General features: G+C 41.2%; 1 protein-coding gene across 1 annotated transcript in view; it reads right to left on the reverse strand.

Annotated features, from left to right (window-relative positions):
• The window catches only part of CEMIP2 (cell migration inducing hyaluronidase 2), a 939,901-nt gene that overhangs the window by 320,359 nt on the left and 598,370 nt on the right, over positions 1-21,172 (reverse strand). The gene's annotated exons all lie outside the window — the stretch shown is intronic.

Below are 21,172 nucleotides of genomic sequence, written 5' to 3' on the forward strand. Positions count from 1 at the left end.
GAACCTTGAGTAATGGCTAGCCAGGAATGTCAGTGCAGATATAAGCACTCCCCCCACTACCACACTCTGGAGGCAGTCAGGCAACTGTTCAAGAGTGGTGGAAGACCTTCCCAGTAAAGGGGCATCAAAATGCTTGATTATGCGGTACAACTCTGCCCCCTGAGTCCACATCCACTGAAGTTATTTCCCAATCTGTCACCAGAAGAGCCTTGAGAAAAATCTGGGGAATTTCAAAACCATAACTTCTTTCCACCTTTCTGGTTCCAGGAAAAGGTCTTCTGGGGATGGAAAAGCTTATGCCTATGGCAGAATTTTGCCTTCCTGATTATTTCTGGTCAGCGTATCTTTGACCTTCTAAACACCAACAGCAGTGATGGTCACTCTTGATGTACCATCAGCTGTGCTGGGGAGGAGAGAGTTACATGGAAATCGATTGAAAGAAAGACAGCTATGATTCCACAGTTTTCTGTATATCAGCAGAGGCAAGTTACCAGACATGGACTTGGAGAGGCCTTTAGTGAAGTCCCCTCTGGAAATATTCAAATGGATTAGGTAGATCAGTGTGCAAGCAGCAAATGTTGCTGAAGCACAAGTCCACCTTCTAAATCTGTCCAGCACCTTGGATTCCCTGTTAGGGGGATGGACAGAGGTGTTCTCTTTGAAAATGTCCTTCTAAATGGCTGGTTTAACCAACATGGCATCTACAGTGGAACCATTGCTCCAATACAACCTATTCCTAGAGTAGACAATAATTTTGTTCAGTTTTCTGGGATTGGCTCTGGTATGTCAAGTTTCTTCCAAACCCACTATGAGATCAAATGAATATCAGCCGTGGGGCCAGCGAGGAGGTAGATGAGCTAGCCCCAAAAAACAGACTCCTCTTTGGAGGGGGCTTCAGTGGATCAAACCTCTTTCTATTTCATCAACTTAAGAATGTGTCCAAAAGGAGGCATCTCTTAGATGGGATCTTGGGGACCATTCCCCTTCCTCAAAGTCAGCATCTTCAGTGAGTGACTATGAAGGCCAGTCCAGATGCTTCCTCTTACAAGTCTGTTTCTTGTGGTCTTCTCCAGTGGAAGGCTTCAGAGAAAGCTCAGAACCAGAGGGGGAATTCTCCAAGCAAGACCCTTCAAGGCTTACCAGAGTGGGCTGTCCCTGTCAGATAGTACGAGTGGAAGGATGAGCAACATGATCTGAAGGAGGTTGGGACAGAGCAGAGTGCACATGGGAGACCTCCTCTCTTGACTTGGACAGAGCCCTCTCAAGTGCTTCAAAAGCCAAAGCTGAGGAAGACCTCTTTAGGATATGAAGACAGCAATGAATTAATGTCCTTGGCTCAAGTTCGACTGGGTTCCAAAGTACATATCACAGCCAAATTGTCTAGGCCTGAAGCATCTATGGGCAGAGATGGCTCTGAAAATCTTTGAGTTGACCCTGACCACCACACCTTGGCCCCAATCTCTTGGCTGAGACACCCTTTGCGATCCAACAATACCAGACTCATGAATTTATTACTGCTAAATTTCTGAGTTGTTTGGCTTCTGCTACATACCTACAATCAACTGCATTATTAGCCGAGTTAAGTACAAACTTGCAGTGTTAAAGATTGTACTGCATTTTATTTAATTTTTCTGTGTAAGTAATTGTTTCATTGATCTGCGTCCCTCTGTAGTTATTTTTCTATTTAATTGTTTCATAGAATACTGTGGTCTCTCTCTGTCTCTGCAGTTAGTGGGGGCTATTGTGTTTCACTTCATTGATATTCAGTGTTAAACTCTTAGCCTAGAGGGTTTCTGTGTATTTATAAGTGTTAGTCACATATCTTTGAATTTATTACTGTTCAGTTTCTGAGTTGTTTGGCTTCTGCTACATAACTCAGCTAATAATGCAGTTTGATTGTAGGCAAGTACAAACTTGCAGTGTTAACGATTGTACTGCATTTTATTTTTCTGTGTATTTAATTGTTTCATTGGGGTGTGTCTCTCTGTAGTTATTTATGTTTCTATTTAATTTTTTCATAGAATACTGTGGTCTCTCTCTGTCTCTGCAGTTAGTGGGGGCTATTGTGTTTCACTTTATTGATATTCAGTGTTAAACTCTTTGCCTAGAGGGTTTATGTGTATTTATAAGTGTTAGTCACAAATCTTTGAATTTATTACTGCTCAATTTCTGAGTTGTTTGGCTTCTGTTACATAACTACAATCAACTGCATTACTAGCTAAGTACAAACTTGCAGTGTTAAAGATTGTACTGCATTTTATTTTATTTTTCTGTGTAAGTAATTGTTTCATTGGTCTGTCTCTCTCTGTACTTATTTATTTTTCTATTTCATTGTTTCACAGAATACTGTGGTCTCTCTCTTTCTGTCTCTGCAGTTAGTTTCCCGGCCGCCCTCCCTGTTCTTGTTCTGGTAATAATCTTGGTGACTTTGGAATTGCCCACCCCTCCTGTAAATTTGTGTCTGTACACTCCTCCTGGGTCTATCTCATTTGCTCACTCAGAGTACAGTGAGATCATATTTTGACTTCAGACAGTCCTACCAGTCCCATCTGTCCAGCTCTGTCCCAGCTCTATTCCAGTCTAGTGTCACTAGCTCATTCTACCTAACAGAGAGAGAACATTTGTGAAGGGCAAGCCACTTAGTCCTTAATTTTTAATTATCTTCGTTTTTTCCTTTCTCCCTTTCCACTTTCCAAAAAATAAAAAATACAATTTTAAGCTAGTTTCCTGCCTTTCCTGTAACTAGTTTAGTCCAGATACAGATTTGCTGCAACCAGGACTATTTGTAAGCTTCTGAATCCTCAAAGGCCTTTCTGTGTTGGACAGAAGCCTTCTAGCTTATCAGTGGGAGTGATAAGCACTAGGTAGCCTATCGACCACAAGAGTGGTTTCTGGCCCAAAAATTGTAGTTTACTGGCCATTTGGGCAGTTTTTCCATCTCTTTCAACTTTCTGGTTTAAAAGCCTGCGTTTGCGCTTGTTTCGCACCTTTCCTGCAACTAGTCTAGTCCAGATACAGATTTGCTGTATCCAAGACTGTTTTGTAAGGTTCTGAGCCCCTCAAGCCATTCTGTGTTGGAGGGAAGCCTTCTAGCTTATCAGGGAGAGTGGTAAGCACTAGGTAGCCTATCTACCACAAGAGTGGTTTCTGGCCCAGAAATTGTAGTTTATTGGCCGTTTGGCAGTTTTTCCATCTCTTTCAACTTACTGGTTAAAAAGCAAGCATTTGAGCTTGTTTCCCATCTTTCCTGTAACTAGTCTAGTCCAGATATAGATTTGCTGTATCCAGGACTGCTTGTAAGCTTCTAAGCCCCCAGGCCTTTCTGTGTTGGTGGGAAGCATTCTAGCTTATCAGTGTGAGTGGTAAGCACTAGGGTAGCCTATCTACCACAAGATCCAAGTACAGATTCTTAGCTTTAGCACTTAAATTTGCTTATTCATGCTCAGCACTTGTTCAGAACTTGTTGTTAGCACTAAAGCTACAAATTACTACAGCACTCAACCTTCCTCTTTACCTAGAGGAAAACATTTTTTTGTACTTACCTTCCTCACTTGCTCAGAGAAAAACAGCTCTTATTCTCCCTTTCCTCACTTGTCTAGAGGAGAGTAGTTTTTTATTCAGGCATGTACAAGGGTCAAGCTCCCACTGTTCTCTCATGTCTATCTGATGAATCTGGGCATCTTCACGCAATGTAGCAATTGCCTCATGTACACAGACAACACTCTCCTCCTACCACCCAACACCACAACCTGTGAGAGATGCACTTATCTACCCAAAATGGAGGTAAAGCTCTCTCCAACCAAGACTGAACTTGACAGTCAAAGGGAGAAGGTAAACATTTGCACCACACCACACTCATCACATAGTCCCACTAAACCTACACCACCAAATTCTACACCTAGAAACACAAAAACATTTGCAGAGGCTCTCAATAATCATCTGCCCAAGCAAAAGACCTCCAAAGCAGAAACGCAAACAACCTCCACCCCCCAACACAACCCAAATGACACATAGCCCATCGACTCAGTGTGCCAATAAACCACAGCCCATAAGGCAAACCAACATACCCAACACACTAGTCATAGGTGACTCTATAGTCAGGCACACTGATGTCCCACTCACCAGGCTAAACAAGAAGAAGGTTACAGTCAGCTGACTGTCGGGTGCCAGGATCCGCCACATAACCCACACACTCAGGTCACTACACAAGTACAAATATGACTGTCATTGTCCATGTTGGTGTGAATGACCTGAGAAGTACCTCCCTGGACTAGTTGAAAAGAGACATGGAAGAGCTCTCCAATCTTGTAGCTCAGGCAGGTATGACCCTAGCCCTGAGTAGCATCCTGCCATCGCCCAGAATGATACTGCAGTACAAGAACAAAATGATTGACTTCAACAATTGGCTAAGCTTCTGGTGTCTTTCTAAGGGGATCCAGCATCTGTCTGCCTGGGATGACATGGTCGACAGACCACGATGCTTTGCCAGAGATGGCCTGCACCTGTCACCCCTGGGATTCCGGATACTGGCCAAGGCTCTTGCCGCACCTACAGTGCCTTTTTTAGGCAAGGTTTAAATGACAAATTCAACACTGTAACAGGAAGAGGCAAACAAAAACTGAGGGTAATATTACTCAATGCTAGAAGTCTAAATTTCAAAATGCACTCACTCGAGGCACTCCTTAAAATGGAGAACATCGATATCTGTGGAATGACTGAGACCTGGTTCAAGGCTCTAGAGAGCACCCCTGCATTACCAGGCTATAACTCATACCACACTTTCGGCCCTCTAACCTGGACTAGAACACCAAAGGCAGAGGTGTGTCCATATTCAATAAGGATATCCACAACTCCAGGCTAGTTGTGCAGCATAATGCATCCGAGGTTATCCAAGTGTAACTAACTCTGGGCAAAACTGCAATCCAAATTGTAGCTTGCTACAGATCCCCCACCATGCCCCAGGATTCCCACTCCTCTTTTCTTGATATACTGGAAAATATTAGGGCTCAACCAAACACCCTAATAATGAGCAATTTCAACTACCCCACCATTAACTGGGAAAACTACTCATGTACCAACTCCTTCGGTCAACGCTTTCTGGAATTCATAAATTCCAATGCCCTGGATCAACTTATCTACACCCCCACCAGGGGCAACAATATCCTAGACCTAGTCATTACCAACATGAGTGACCGGTGTTCCACACCTGAAATCAACTCCTCATTGGTCAGATCCGACCCCTGCCCCCACCCACCACTAAAGGAACCACGGTAAAAAATTTCTTTAAAGCCAATTTCATGCTTCTTAAGACAGAAGTGGCAAACTTCATGACACCCATGCAGACGAGCAATACAGTTATATCTGCTGAATCCTACACAAATGCACTCTATAAGCACTTACACAAGTGCATCGATTGTGCTATCCCAAACAGAACCAAGATGCTATCCTCCAAAAAAAGGAAGCCAATCTGGTGGTCCCCTGCCATAAACAAACTCTACAACAGAAGGAAGAAATTGTTGCAAAAGAGTAAACTCCCATGAGAGGAGGAGCTGCCTGGTCAGCCTCAGTAAGAAGCTGAGATCCCTTATAAGATCCTCCAAAGCTAGCTATGAAAACAAAATCGCCACTGATTCTAAAGGCAACCCAAAGCATTCTATGTCTATGTCAAGAATCTCAATGGCAACACCCAGATCTGCTCTGAGTTACAGCACAACGGCACAGAAAAATTACAGAACCAACTGTTATCCCAACATCATGGCAGATAGGTTCAGTGCTAACTTTACCCCCCCCCCCTTCACCCCCTAAAAGGCCCATATCTATAAAGGAAGAATGCAGAGTCCCTGTAATCACATGTATGCAGGTAAAAGCTGCACTCTCTAAAACCAAAACACAGCATCCATGGGACCGGACAACATCCCAGGATGCGTTTTACTCTAACTTCAGAATGAACTGGCTCCCCACCTAAGCACCATGTTCAATCATAGTCTCACGTCAGGCTTTGTGCCCACTAAATGGCACACAGCAACAGTTGTTCCACTCCACAAAGAGGGAGCCATCACTGATCCTGGGAACTATTGCCTTATTAGCCTAATGGAGCTTGGTCTGCAAGGCCATGGAACATATCATTATGGAACTCATAAACAAAGACATTGGTAACCTCCAGACTCTTGACTCCACCCAGTTCGGGTTTGTGAAAGGCAGATCATGCCTTCTGAACCTGATCAACTTCTTTGAGGCAATCACCAAAGCTGTAGGTGAGGGTAAGGTGGTTCACACAGCCTATCTTGACCTCGCCAAGGCTTTCAACACCATCCCCCATTCTGGGATTATAGTTGAACTCACTAAACTACGTATAAATTACTACGGCACAAGATGGGTTGCCAACTGGCTCGCTGACAAAACCTACACTGTAAAAGTTGCACACTCCAAATCTAACCAGTGACAAGCGGAGTGCCGCAGGGTTCAGTCCTGGGACCTCTCCTGTTTGGTATCTACTTCTCTGAAGTACAGGCTAACACAAAAGGTCTCTGGCTAACGAAGTTCACAGATAACTGCAAACTAGGAGCCATAGTCGAGTCCCCAAATGATGTGGACATCCTACAGAAGGGCCTCAATGAGGCAGATGCCTGGTGTCAGAGGCATGGCCTCAAGCTCAGCGCCAAAAAGTGCATGGTCATCCCCTTTGGCAAAAACTCTGTACCCATGAACTACCACATAAACGGCAGTCTACTTAACGCCGAATTTGTGATAAGAGACCTTGGGACCCAGGTGGACAGTAGTCTCTCCTTTGAAAATCACACCGCTACAGTAGTCAGGAAATCCTTCTATGTGGCACACCACATCACAAAAGGTTCTCATCCAGGAAAAAAGAGGCCATTGTTCCCCTCTACTCGGCACTCATTAGAGCTATTATAGAGTACAACACCTGTTTTAGAATGTACCGCACAAGACATCTGCAGCAGCTGGAACGGCCACAGAAGTACCTCACAAAGAGGATCACTGGCCTCAAACAGATGCCCTACACTGACTGCCTCAAAAAACTCCAGCTTTAGTCTGTAGCATAATGTCTACTCCGGGGCGATCTCTGCCTAACATATAAAGCTATGTTAAACCCAGAGCTGTTGGACATACTACACCTTAAGAAATCCCAATCTCTCCGAACTACATGCTCTAGGGACCTAAACCTTGCCACCACAATAAAAGGACATGCTGGAGGGATAGATTCCTGTCCCAGAGACTTCCTATACTCTGGAACAAGCTACCCATCTATGTCAAGCAAAGTTCCTCATTAGTACTCAAGAAAAATCTTGAGTGGGTGGGAAATAGGAAATACACCCCGGGGATCACTTCTGTGGCTCTGCTCAAGAAATTAACCTTCGTGGGTGGCGTAAGCCAGGGAAGCTTGCTGGCTAGGCTTACTTAGACCCTTGGGCCAATAGCCTAGTACCCATCTATGAACCTATGAGGATTAAGGAAACCTGTCAGATTTGATGCTGATTGAACTTCTGGCTCCATCACGGACCTCTCCTAGGTATCACTCAGATATATGGGCACTAGATCTGATAGAGGATAGGAGAAGGAGATACCAATAAGGGTGTTAGGACCTGATCCAGAGGGGCAGGTTTAGGGTGCCTGATGGCATAAAAATGACGGATGCCCATGAGAACACCACCTATTAACTCCTCAGGCAATTCACCATGAACTTAAGGCTGGAAGGGAAATGGTCTCAGGACTGTAACATATTATGCTGTTTCAATAAATATTTGCCACCTTTCAATGTAAAACTAACAGGATGTGAATGGTTATTGCGATATACTTCAAACTGTACATTACTGCTGCAAAAGTAATGTTAATAAGCTGACAGCACATTATCTTGTAATCACATCTATTTTATTTGCTTCGAAAATTCTAAGTATTACAAGGAGTAAGAGATGTATAGTGAAACTACAGTACAAATAACAGCACACACACACACACTCTCTGCAAGCCAATCAAATTTACTTGAAAACTAGAAACTGTAGCTCAGGAAGACTGATTTGTTACATCCACCTGAGAAGCCCATGAAGCTGCTATGTGCCAAATTTCTGCATGCAGCAATGGAAAAAGTAATCAAAGTTATACATTATACTAAGTTTGAGTTTTAAGAAATAAAAAATGTAAGCACTGCATTGATTAAAAAGAAGTTCTCAAAAGTAGTGGCACCTAAACTGTTGGTTTAAAGAATGAATCCAAAGACTTACTTTTGGAGTTTTACGATTCACAAGAAAGACATAACAGTTTTTGATACATAACACTATCAAGTAATGTGCAGACTGCAAGATGCTAAGCCAACATTAATAAAAAACAGATGTGTACGCAACCAACAAAATTACTTCAACTCTGATGAAAGAGATGAGAATAATTACAAGCATGCAAAACTGTACTGAAAATTAAATCAGAAATCCCTGCAAAACTTGAGATACAAAACAGCAGTAAATGAGAAGTGCTTTATAAAAAAAGTGTCCTGCATTTGGTCAATTAGGTAATCTCTGAAGTATAATCTTGTAAAAAATTCAGAAGTTCAATTTACTACTGAAGTAGAAGCACTTCGTAGAAAGAGCAGAGATGATCAATATTTGACTGGCGATTACAACGTGGAAAGGGTAAGCAGCCAGTAAAGGGGTGTACAATTGAGTAGATGCTGGCTCATCAATCTTGGTGAGAGGAGGCGATCTGGCCTGCTGCAGTGTTAGTATCTATGGCAGGGTGGTGAATGGCCTGTAGTGTATGAGCTACAGGCATGCACTTGGCTCTGTAGAACAACATCTGCATAGTAGTCTTAATGGGGCACATTCAGGAATAAGCACACTCACAGATGTAGGCACAGCAGACACTTGTACATGACAGCAAATACATCTGGTCAGGAAAAGCATTAGGGCCAGAAAATCACTGTCATGGTTTCCTGGATGAGAAATACTCCACAGATGGGGAATGAATGAAAATGGGCATGTCAGTAGCTATACTGCTGAAGGTATGGAACGCAGAAAAGGGACAAAAAGTGTGAAGCAGAGCATATACTACAGCAAAAGCAATCTTGGAAGATTTAGACATATCCACTGAAAAGAAATTAGTTTGCTGTGTTTTAAGTTGGACACTGTGGTGGAGCATTATGTGTTATCTGCTCAACATGAGTTAAATCCAACCATGTAACAAGCTGCTTACTTATTCACGCTATCAAGTGTCTCCTATCATTCAGAAATTAATTACTTGTAAGAGAACTAAAGGTTGCAAATAGTAGGAATTTAAGTGTGAGGCTGCCAGTCCAGCTAGCTGGAATTTTGTAAATAATTCTGTGTCATTTGTGAATATCAATATGATTCATATGCTTCTCTTACAAATGTATGAGAACTATATGTTATGCGGATATTAAACTACTGGTGCGGAAGTGTGTGCTGAACTGTATTTTATGTACTGAGCTTCAAGAATGCAACCACAGTGTACCCTACTGGAAAAGAACAGAATGTATATAAACTATAGTTGGAACATACAGACTTAACTTGCAAACCATCAAGAAAATAAGTTGAAAAGTAAAGTGTTTTACAACTGTGTTTCAGTGCAGCAAGCAGACACAATGTCTAGAGATATAGGTGTCCTATTGTCTTGAAACAGAAATACTTACTAGATTTTAAATGTAAAGTATTTTATTGCTCTCTGGCTTCCTAGCAGCTGCACATCTGAGAGATACGTATTTTTGACATAGAGGTGATAAATTCTAAGTATCTGTTTAGCCAACTGGAAGCAGGTGACAAAGAGTGATGTCATCCAAAGCTGACCCAGCAGTAATGTATTGATATTAATTTGGGAACTCTCTCAGAGACTGTGCATTTTGTATCTTGTCTTGGATCTGAAAATATCCATTCAGCACTTCTCATCTGTATTTGCCTTCCTCTATAAGTAAGGTATTTAGAGCATAGCTTCTTTTAGAGATAGTTAGGAATATAGTAAACAGTAGTTTAGTTGTTTTCTGTATTTATTTGAGACTGCCCTGCAATGTTGTTTTAAAATATTTCCTGTGATTCTGAACTCTGTAGTCACTACATTAAATATATTTAAACCTTTTAATTGTGGCTGGTTTGTTTAGCGACATTAAGCTCTTAGAGTACTTGTATATGTATTTGGTGACATTGTATAGGCCACTCCAATAGCCTTGAAATTCTTGGTCGTACTTACCATTTGAATAATAGTAACATCACATAGTAGGATTGGTCACCCTTTGGGAAGGGCCTTACAGTAGCTAATAAAGAACTGGTTGGTGGCAGTGATCACTACCTTTTTAGTCTGGGCAGAAGGGGCATAGCTAGTAAATCTGTGCCAACCTTTCCCAGGAGTGTGTGTTTGCATATAAATCAAATCTCAAAGTGCGTGTGTCAGCTACTTGGGCAAGGACATGAAGTACTGGTTGGACAGAGGGTGCTGGAGGTTTTGGGTTTACCGCTCGGCTGGGATCTTAACCCTAGAGCTGTGCCAGTGGGGAGTCTTATTGGGAATCTGGAGAAAAAGGGAGAAATCATCCCCAGACTGACTGTGATGTCTGTGTTCTTTTAAGGGAAATTGTATTTTACTGTGTGTGTACTTGTCATCCTCCCAATGTGCACATCCCTCACTGGTGCTAGTGATGAGGATTGAGGCTCCTTGATTACTGGGCCAGTGCAGTGGCGTCACATATTAATTGTTTGGCAGTGGTGGGATAGCCACATCACACAGTAATTGGGTGACAGTGGAGAGATGGCCACATCACATATTAATTATCTTGTAGTGGTGTGGACACTGAATTCCTGTAGCCATTGTACAGTGGTCACTGAAGGTGGTTGTACTCTAAATCAGCCATGCAGTGAACAACTGCTTTTACTTTTTTTATTAGATTAGTTAGTCAGGGAGAGCAGGCAAGCATGTCAGCAAAGGAGTATGGCAAACTGAAAAGGAGCCAGTTGGCTGAGATGTGCCAGGGTAAAGGAATGGTGCATACCAACTTGACTAAAGAAGAAATGATTGCAGCTTTAGGCACAGCTGCATCACAGAATAGCAATCAGGAGGACAATCAGACTGGCAGTGCAGATGTACAACTCTCAGAAAATGGACAGCTCAACCTTTCCACAAAGGACTTAAAATTCCAGTTTGAATTAGAGAGACTTGAGCTAGAGGCCAAGCGTTTGGACATAAAAGCAACAGAGAGACCAAGACATCTGCAGGCTGAGGAAAATGATAAACTGTGATGTCTGCAGGCTAAGGAGAATGAGAGGCAGAGGCAACATGAAAAGGAGATGCTAACTCTTTGCCAGAGTCATGGAGGTAATAGGGAAGGGAGTAACCGAACCCCAGAAGCAACAAAGTTCAGTAAATTTCTTCCACAATTTACAGAGGGGGATAAATTTGATAGTTTCATTCATATGTTTTGAGAGGGTATATAAACAGTATAATGTTGACCAAGGGCTCTGTGTATGGTTCCTGACCCCATTACTATATGGTAAAGCTGTGACTGGTCTTTCCAAACTGTCTGATACTGACTGTTTAAATTACAATGATGTAAAGTACTGTTTGCTAGAATTTTTTAAGTTAACACCTGATGCTTACAGGAAAACGTTTTGTGAGCATAGATGCAAGGCATGTGAAAGTGTGTGTGAATATGTTGCTGAACTAAGCACTTATTTTCATAGGTGGGTGAGTAGATGTAAGGTCCCCACTTCTGAAGGGCTGGCAGACCTTTTGGTGAGGGAACAAGCCCTTAGCACTTTGCCTGAGGACATCAAAATCTGGTTAGCTGATACACAATGCACTACTGCAGATGAGTTGGGGAAGAAGGGGGACCTATACCTAGCCAGCAGGGCATCACTGCACAGGAAAGGGACACACAGTGCTGCTCATGGTTCTAAGGGAACCCATGGTGGGCAGCCCAGACTGCCCTAACAGAGTCCGCCAGCAGCAGTGGATGCCACTAGTCCAGGTACCTGTGCAGGACTAAGGGTTAAATGTTTTAAATGCAACCAGCGGGGCCATGTAAGATATAGATGTACATGGAGGCAAGGTGGGGAGTAAAAGGTGGGAGAGCCAATAAGTGGGAGCGGCAAAATGCCAACAGTAGGTTTTCGCAAGACAACAAGGGTACCAAACTACCACAAGAGGTTATATCCTATCTTAGTGAATGGGAAAGAGGGCACGGCTGAGAGACACAGTCTCTGACCTAACCATTGTGAAGCCTGCAATGGTTACAGAGGAGCACTACTTGCTTGGGCAGTCTACTCTACTCAGAGCTTTAGGAGGGATCTCATTCCAAGTACATTTGGCTAGGGTTCACCTTGACTGGGAGGGTGGAAAAGGAAGCCAGCAAGTAGGTGTGTTTGAGGATGTCCTTGCAGATGTCCTGATAGGGAATGATTTTGATAATGCAGTACCATGTGTGCATGCAGTTACACGCAGTCAGGCTTGGAAACAAGCATGTGTGTCTGGTAGCCTGGGGGAGATCCAGACAGACTGCACACTTGCAGCCAGGCCAGGTGAGGTGGTTAATTCAGGGAGGGAACTACCCTGTAGCAATGAGACTGAAGGTGAGCCACAGCTGCTTGAGAGCACTGATGTTCCCTTGGACAGAGTGACTGCAAGGGCAGAGGTGAGTAGTTGTACCCAGACTGACAGTGAGGCACCACTGTCAGAGGATACTAGACGTCTTGTGGAAGGGGAGCTGGGAAGGGTTACAAAGAGAGAGTTCAGAGTGGCTCAGTTCTCAGACCCTACATTACAAGGCCTGAGGGAGATAGCTACTGAGGCACCTGACTCTCAAAAGTGAAGGGGGAATATGTATACTGGGACAAAGGGTTACTGTATAGAGAGTGGACCCCTGAGAGAGGGCTAGAGGGTAAGAGAATACAGTAGATGGTAGTGCCCAGAGCCTACCATCTGGCATATCTAGCCATAGCCCATAATATTCCCTCTGCAGGTCATATGGGCATAAAGCATACAAAGATACGCATTATATAGAACTTCTATTGGCCTGGGATTTCCAGAGATGTAACAGGGTACTGCAGGACCTGTGAGCAGTGCCAAAAGGTAGGCAAGGCACTAGGCAAGGTGAAAGCTCCTTTGATGCCTTTGCCTGTGACTGAAAAGCTATTTCAGAGGGTAGCTATGGATATTGTGGGGCCTCTGAGTACTCCAAGTTCGACAGGAAAAAAGTATATCCTAGTGATAGTACATTATGCTACCAGATAACCTGAGGCAGGGGGTCTTGTCCTCGATTGAGGCAGAAAATCTGGTAAATGCTTTGTTAGAGATTTTCAGCAGGGTAGGTTTCCCAAAAGAAATACTGACTGACAGAGGTGCCAATTTCATGTCAGATCTGCTGGCTTGTCTGTGGAAGTACTGTGGGCTGAAGCACCTAAGACCACCCCCTACCATCCCCCGATTAACGGTCTTGTTGAGAGGTTAAAATCTACACTCAAGAAAATGCTACAGGCATTTTCAAACCAGTTTAAGAGGAAGTGGGACAAATATTTGCCCCATCTGTTTGCTTACACAAAGGTTCCCCAGGAATCCACAGGTTATTCATCCTTTGAGTTGCAGTATGGGCGTAGGGGGAGGGGACTTCTAGATTTAATTCGAGATGAGTGGGAGGGTGAGTGTGAATGCCACAAGGAGTCTGTTGTGGCATATGTCCTAAACCTAACGACAAGGATCAAGGAACTCATGGGCTTGGCCCAGGAGAACCTGGCAGAAGCCCAGCAGCAGAAAAATGTCTGGTATGACGGAAATGCTCGAGCTAGAGAGTATGCTGTATGGCAGCAGATAATGATTCTCATTTCTGTCAGACACAAAAAGCTGCAGGCAGCCTGGGAGGGACCCTACAAGGTGGTAAGGAAGGTCAGTGATGTTAATTACAAAGTAAAACTGCAAGGCAAGAGGCAGGGGCACAAACTGTACCATGTTAACATGATGAAACCTTACCATGATAGGGAGGTCCTTGTGCTGAGTATTTGTAGTGGACTGCAGGAGTCTGAGGGAGATCTGGTGGCTGATCTCCTCAGTGAGGCATGGACTGACACCTCAGTGGAAGGGGTAGCAATGTCCAAGCAGCTATCCCCTACCCAGGCTCGAGAAATCCAAGCAGTGTTACAGGAGTTTGGGGACATGTTCACTGGGAAACCAGAGTACACCCACCTGGTGCAGTACCATGTGGATACAGGACCCCAAAGGCCTATTAAGCAGGTCCCTTATAGGGTGCCTGAGAGAGTCAAACAGCCTCTGAGGGAAGAGATGCAGGAAATGTTGGAGCTACGGGTAATTCAGGAGTCCAGCAGTCCCTGGTCCTCTCCAGTGGTGCTGGTACCAAAGAAGGATGGCAGCAACAGGTTTTATGTGGACTACAGGAAATTAAATAGTCACACAAAGTCAGATGCTTACCCCATGCGTAGGACAGATGAAGCTCTAGAGCAGCTGAGTGGGGTTAATTATCTTACCTCTACTGATCTTACCAAGGATTACTTGCAGGTAAACCTTGACTCTCAGTCCTAGAGAGAGGTCAGTCTTTGTGACTTCTTTTGGTTTGTATGAGTTCACAAAGATGCACTTTAGGATGAAAAATTCCCCAGCGACTTTCCAGAGGCTGGTAGATCGCATACTTGCAGGAGCAGGAGAGTTTGCCCTTGCTTACCTAGATGATACTGCCATCTACAAATATTCCTGGCAAGAGCACCTTCTGCACATCAGGAAGGTGCTGGAGAGACTACAGAGGGCAGGGTTGACCATTAATCCCAGCACATGTCAGGTGGGTATGGCAGAGGTCTCCTACCTGGAACATAGAGTGGACAGCGGTAAGATCAGGCCAGAACCTACCAAAGTGGAAGACATTCAAGCATGGCCTGCCCAGTTACCAAAAAGCAGGCGAGGGCATTTTTAGGTACAGTAGGGTACTACAGAAAGTTCATCCCCAGTTACAGTACCACAGCTGCTTCCCTCACAGACCCTGACAAGGAAATACAGGCCAGATAAGGTAGAGTGGACCCCAGCATGTGAGCAGGCATTCCAGAAGCTTAAAGAAGCATTGGGAGGACCCCCTGTGTTAGCCAGTCCAGATTACAGCAAAGAATTTGTTGTGCAGGAGGAAGCTTCAAACCATGGGGTGGGGGCTGTACTTAGGTTTCTTCAGAGGAAGAAGAGCACCCACTGGTTTATCTAAGTCATAGGCTCCAACCCAGGAAGGAATGCTATGCAGCTGTAGAAAAGGAATGTCTAGCCATAGCGTGGGCACTGCAGAAACTTCAACCTTATCTCTATGGAAGGAAATTCACTGTAGTTACAGACCACAATCCCTTAACATGGCTAATCGAGTCAGCCAGCAAAATGCTAAGTTACTAAGGTGGAGCCTAGGGTTGCAAGCGGGGTTTAGCAATGCCAATGCAGATGGACTCTCAAGACAGTGAATGGGGTAAGGTATTCCCAGATAGGCTCAACCCTCTCAAGCAATGTTTTTCAAGGGTCACTTGAAAAACTAGCTTGAGTTTTCGGGGGGGGGGGATTGTGAATGAATTGTAAATAATTCTATGTCATTTGTGAATATTAATATGATTCGTATGCCTGAACTATATATTATGTGGATATTAAACTACTGGTGCAGAAGTGAGTGTTGAATGGTATGTTACGTACTGAGCTTCAAGAATGTAACAACAATGTACCTTACTGGAAAATAACACAAATATATATAAACTACAGTTGGAACATACAGAGTTAACATGCAAACCCTCAAGAAAATAAGTTGAAAAGTAAAGAGTTTTAGGACTGTGTTTCAGTGCAGCAAGCAGACACAATGTATAGAGCTAGAAATTTTCCTATTGTCTTGAATCAGAAATAATTACTAGGTTTAAAATGTAAGTATCTGTATTGTTCTGTGACTTCCTAGCAGCTGCTCATCTGAGTGATAAGTATCTTTGACACAGAGGTGATAAATTCTAAGTATCTGTTTTGCCTGTAAACTAGAGGCAGGTGACAAACAGTGATGTCATCTAAAGCTGACCCAGCAGTAATGTTTTGATATTAATTTGGGAAAACTCCAAGACTGTGCATTTTGTATCTTGTCTTAGATATGAAAACATCCATTCAGCACTTCTCATCTGCATTTGCCTTCCTCTAAGTTATTTATAGCATAATTTCTTTTAGAAATAGTTAAGAATACAGTAAAGATTAGTTTATATGTTTTCTGTATTTGAGACTGTCCTGCAATGTTGTTTTAAAATATTTCTTGCGATTCTGAACTCTGCAGTCACTGTGTTGAGTTGCTGAGTATTGTCTTGTTCTTTTATTATTTATTATTAAATATATTTAAACCTTTTAATTGTGGCTGGTTTGTTCAGAGATATTTAAGCTCTTAGCAAACTTGCACATTTATTTGGTGATACTGTATAGGCCACCCCAATAGCCTTGAAAGCCTTGGTCACACTTATCATTTGGACAATAGTAACATCACACAGTAGGATTGGTCACCCTTTGGGAAGGGCCTTACAGTAGCTGATAAAGTGATTGTTGGCGGGAGTGATAACTAACTTTTAGTCTGGGCAGAGGAGGACATACCTAGTACATCTGTGCCAGTCTTACCCAGGAGTGTGTGTGTTTGTATATAAATCAAATCTCAGTGTTTGTGTCAGCTACTGGGGCGGGGACATGAAGCACTGGTTGAACAGAGAGGGTGCTGGAGGTTTTGGCTTGACCACTAAGCTGAGATCTTAACCCTATAGCTGTGCTAGTGGGGAGTCTTAATGGGGATCTGGACAAAGAGAGAAACCAGCCCCAGACTGACTGTGATCTCTGTGTGCTCTTAAGAGAAATTGTACTTTACTGTGTGTGTACTTGTCATTCTCCCAATGTGCACGTCCCTCACTGGTGCTAGTGGTGAGGACTGAAGCTCCTTGATTAGTGGGCCAGTGCAGGGGTGTCACAGTAAGTTCCTACAATACTGGGTCATCTGCCCTGCTAGAAGCTAGTACAGTGAAAAAGGGTAATAATGTACATATAAAAAGAAATGACCTGCTGCTGAATTTTGAACAGTTACTTGATATTGTGAGAGTTTTCTCAGATTTCCATCACATGCAATCTTGGCAGATGCTTTCCAGGAAGGAAGTCATTTCAAGCAACACCCCATGTGAAGCCAGAAGACTTAATAAATAACATACATACACAGCAGCTGTGCTATGATAATGGGGGCTATATTTTGACTTCCCTTGGGTGGCCACTGTGGTGCAGATGTTAGTGTTGTCTGTCTCCTCACAGCAAAAGGTTTTCCGGTTCGATTCTCAGGTGGGGTGCTTCTGTGCAGAGTCTGTATGTCCTTCCTGTGGTCACTTGCGTTTCCTCCAGGTGCTCCGGTTTCCTCCCACATTCCAAAGAAATGCAACAGGTAGATTGGAAACTCTAAATTGGCCGTAGGTGAGTGTGTGTGCTAGTGAGTGGTGCAAATGAATTACCACAGCAGGGCTAGCCACCCGGCGGTCTAAACCTTGGAAAAATGGGGAAAAAGGGGTTGAGGATGGATTATGACTTCTCTAGAATTTCTGTGTATATGACATGCAAAACACTGCAGCAAATACATTTGCTCTAAAGCTATTAAACCCATTTAGAACATTCACTAGTTTTGAAATATGTAATACACAAGCATGTGTGCGTATAGAAACGCACACACACACCATATCCATGTGTGTACATATATGTGTGTATGTGTATTATACATATACATATATATATATATATATATATATATATATATACATACATACATACATACATACATACAAGAGATACCATGCAACTCATTACTATAATGTTATGGTAAATTAATCTTGGCACTAAATTATGCATATCATTGGCCATTTACATCAAAATCAAACTCTATAAATATTAAAAGAAATTTCAATAATTGGATTTTTCTATCCTTCTAGCCTCAGACTCATTTTTTTCCAATAATATTTCATTATTTTATATAAGAAGTAACAAGCAACAGAAACAATGCATTACCAGAGAGAAAGGTTCAAACACAGTGGATACATATTTGAAAATCCAATTGACATTATATACCTCTAAGAAACTTGAAATAAGAAGAAAAAGTATTATATACAACTATATACACATATGCAAAGCTACTGCAAATTCTGGGAAATACAGCCAGGTAGAACAAATAAAGCCTCAGATATCTGAAATATTAATAATTTTAAAGTTATGAGTAATAATAATATGAATGATAATAGTAAACATAGTAATATTAATAGTACTGATAATAATAATGATAAATAGTAATAATAATGATATTAATAATAATGATGCTGTTAAGGGGTAGAGCAAGTCTTACTAATTAAGTAGAACCCTCATGTTTAGTGATTATGTAATCATCTAATCTCCCTGAATACCTGAATAGCAGCAAATATCAGGTTCTAAAATTTCTGATAATAATCTTGCTTGTTAGGATTCCTTAAAAAGATTTTCTGTGAGGATATGTATTTTATCACTAGGTTCCTGAAACTTTTCCAAGACAATTTAGTACGATCCATCCAGTTTTTGGTTATGTAAAATTTAATTAATAAACAAGAGTGATGAGAACATGACATTTTAATTTGGGAAGTTTGAGATCAGTAATGTGCAAAAGTGCCATTTCCCACAATAGGGTAGATTTCTGATATAACAAAACTCTAAAAACAACAGTTGTCACAGAAACACAGAACTTTAATGAAGCTTTCGGGCTCTCAACCCTTCATCAGCATTACACAATGTTACAATTTACATCATTTAAATAGAGGAACAGTTAAAATCACATGATCAACCAGCCAATGAATTTTAAAAAAGTTTTTTAAAAGGGAAATGTTTAAAACATGAAAATATATGCAAGTAGCGTGTTGTGCATAATATATTACTTAAATAATATTTTATAAGTTATTTAATTGGCGTTTAACTAGTATTGGTTTTATACTAGTAGTGTTATTTAATCCTGGTGGAGTTTCAGCCTGTAGTCTTATTATCCACTCTAGTTCTCTTGTTTCTACAAGGTTATTTATATCACCCCCCCTCATACCCACTTGTATTGCATCTATACATCTGAATCTAAAAGTATGTGTATTGAACTCATATATATGCTTATATAGGGCATTGGTCTGTATTTGTCTGTTTATTTCAGACCTATGTTCAATTATACGGTCTTTCAACCTCCGTATAGTCTTTCCTACATAAAATGCTTGACAATTTACACAAGTGGCAAGGTAGACAATTTTTGTGGTGTTACAATTTGCATTGACATGAAAATAAAATTTCTTATGTGTTGTGGGGTGTATAAAATTATTGTCCCCTTCAAAAATGTCAGCACAGCAGGTGCAGTTATTACATTTATAGGTCCCTTTATTACTGAAGCCAACATTGTGCCTTATGTCAAAATCCTTATAACACAACATGTTTTTCATAGATTGGTTATTTCTATAAGCAAAACTGGGTCTGGATCCTACTATAACGCTTAACTCTGGCATAGCCATAAGTATAGGCCAATTTTTATGTATTATGTTACTAATTTGATTAGAATAACCTGAGAAGGTTGTTGTATATCTTAATATTGTTTCCTTCTTTTTAATAGGCATTAAATTACCAAGATTTGCATCTATATTCTCCTCTAAAAATATTGGTTTGTAGCTTGTTTTCCTACCCTCAGCTATCATATCAATATTTTTTTGTATAATAATTTCGGAATATCCACTTCTTAAAAATTCAGCTTTCATTATAGATGTCTCATTCAAATATACCTGCTCTTCTGTTGTTAATCTACTTATTCTAATTAGTTGTGACTTAATTATGCTTTTAAAGACATGCGGGGGGTGCATACTTTTACTATCTAGATATCTTATTGTATGCACATCTTTTTTATGTACCATAGTGTGTATTACTTCATCCTTTTTATACACTTTCACATCTAAAAATACAATCTCATTTGATGATGAACACATTTTAAAGTTAAAAAATTTTGTAGTATTATTGATATATGTGACAAACAAAAGGAGATCTTCCTCAGCACCATCCCATATGAAAAAACAATCGTCTACAAATCTAACATAGCTTTTCACATGTATATTCAGTGCATGTTTATTACTCAAAATATATTCCTTCTCCCATTGAAACAATACTAAATTCGCAAAAGTATTTGCAACAGATGTACCCATGGCAACTCCTGTTAGCTGTTTATATGGTGTGCCATCAAAAATAAAAATATTGTTTGTTAGTACTAAGTGAAGGAGAGTACATATATTTTCCACATCTCGAGGGTGTTTGTTGGTACTAGACAATAATAACCTTCTAATTGCTTCTACTCCATAGTCAATAGGAATAACAGTGAATAAAGATTCTATGTCCAAGGTTACAAAAGTAAAGTTGGGGGAAGCTGTTATATACCATGATTTAAGCTTCCTTAAGAAATGTGTACTATCTTTCACTATGCTTCCACATTTAGGTAATAATTCAGATAAAGTAATCTGTAAATACTTGGATATAGTTTCAGTTATCCAGCCCTTACCTGAGACAATAGGTCTCAGGGGGGGTTCTTCTAAAGACTTGTGTATCTTTGGGATCCCGTATATTTGGGGGATCTTTGGACATGGTGTAGAGAAGTAGTTGAATATATCAATTGAGATGTCATTGCTTATCTGCATATCATAAATAGCCATGTTAACTTGTGTTATACAATTTTTTACTTCTTGAAATGTTATCTTTTTAAATGTACTAGTGTCAGATAAAAAACTGGAAAATCTATTCATATAATATATTCTGTCCATTAAAACCACAGCCCCTCCCTTATCTGCTTGTTTTATTATTACATCATTATTTCTTTTCAGATCTTTGAGAGCTAAATATTCTTTATAGGTAAGGTTGTATTTCATCTTAGTTTTATCACATTTACAAAACAGAGATCTCAGTTCTGATTCAACAATATTAGTGAATGCTAAGATAACTGGAGATAATTGTGGTATGAACAGACTTAGTTTTTTACAACTACCATTACTTTCTACAGAATTCTTAAAAATTAATTTTAGCATGAGGCTTCTAGCAAAAAGTCTTAAATCTATAATAGAGTTTACCACGTCATCCATGGCAAAGATAATATATGTACTCTCCTTCACTTAGTACTAAC

This window comes from Protopterus annectens, chromosome 17.part0 (genome assembly GCF_019279795.1).
Source record: "Protopterus annectens isolate FY-2018-M chromosome 17.part0, PAN1.0, whole genome shotgun sequence".
In the NCBI taxonomy this organism is placed as follows: Eukaryota; Metazoa; Chordata; order Ceratodontiformes; family Protopteridae; genus Protopterus; species Protopterus annectens.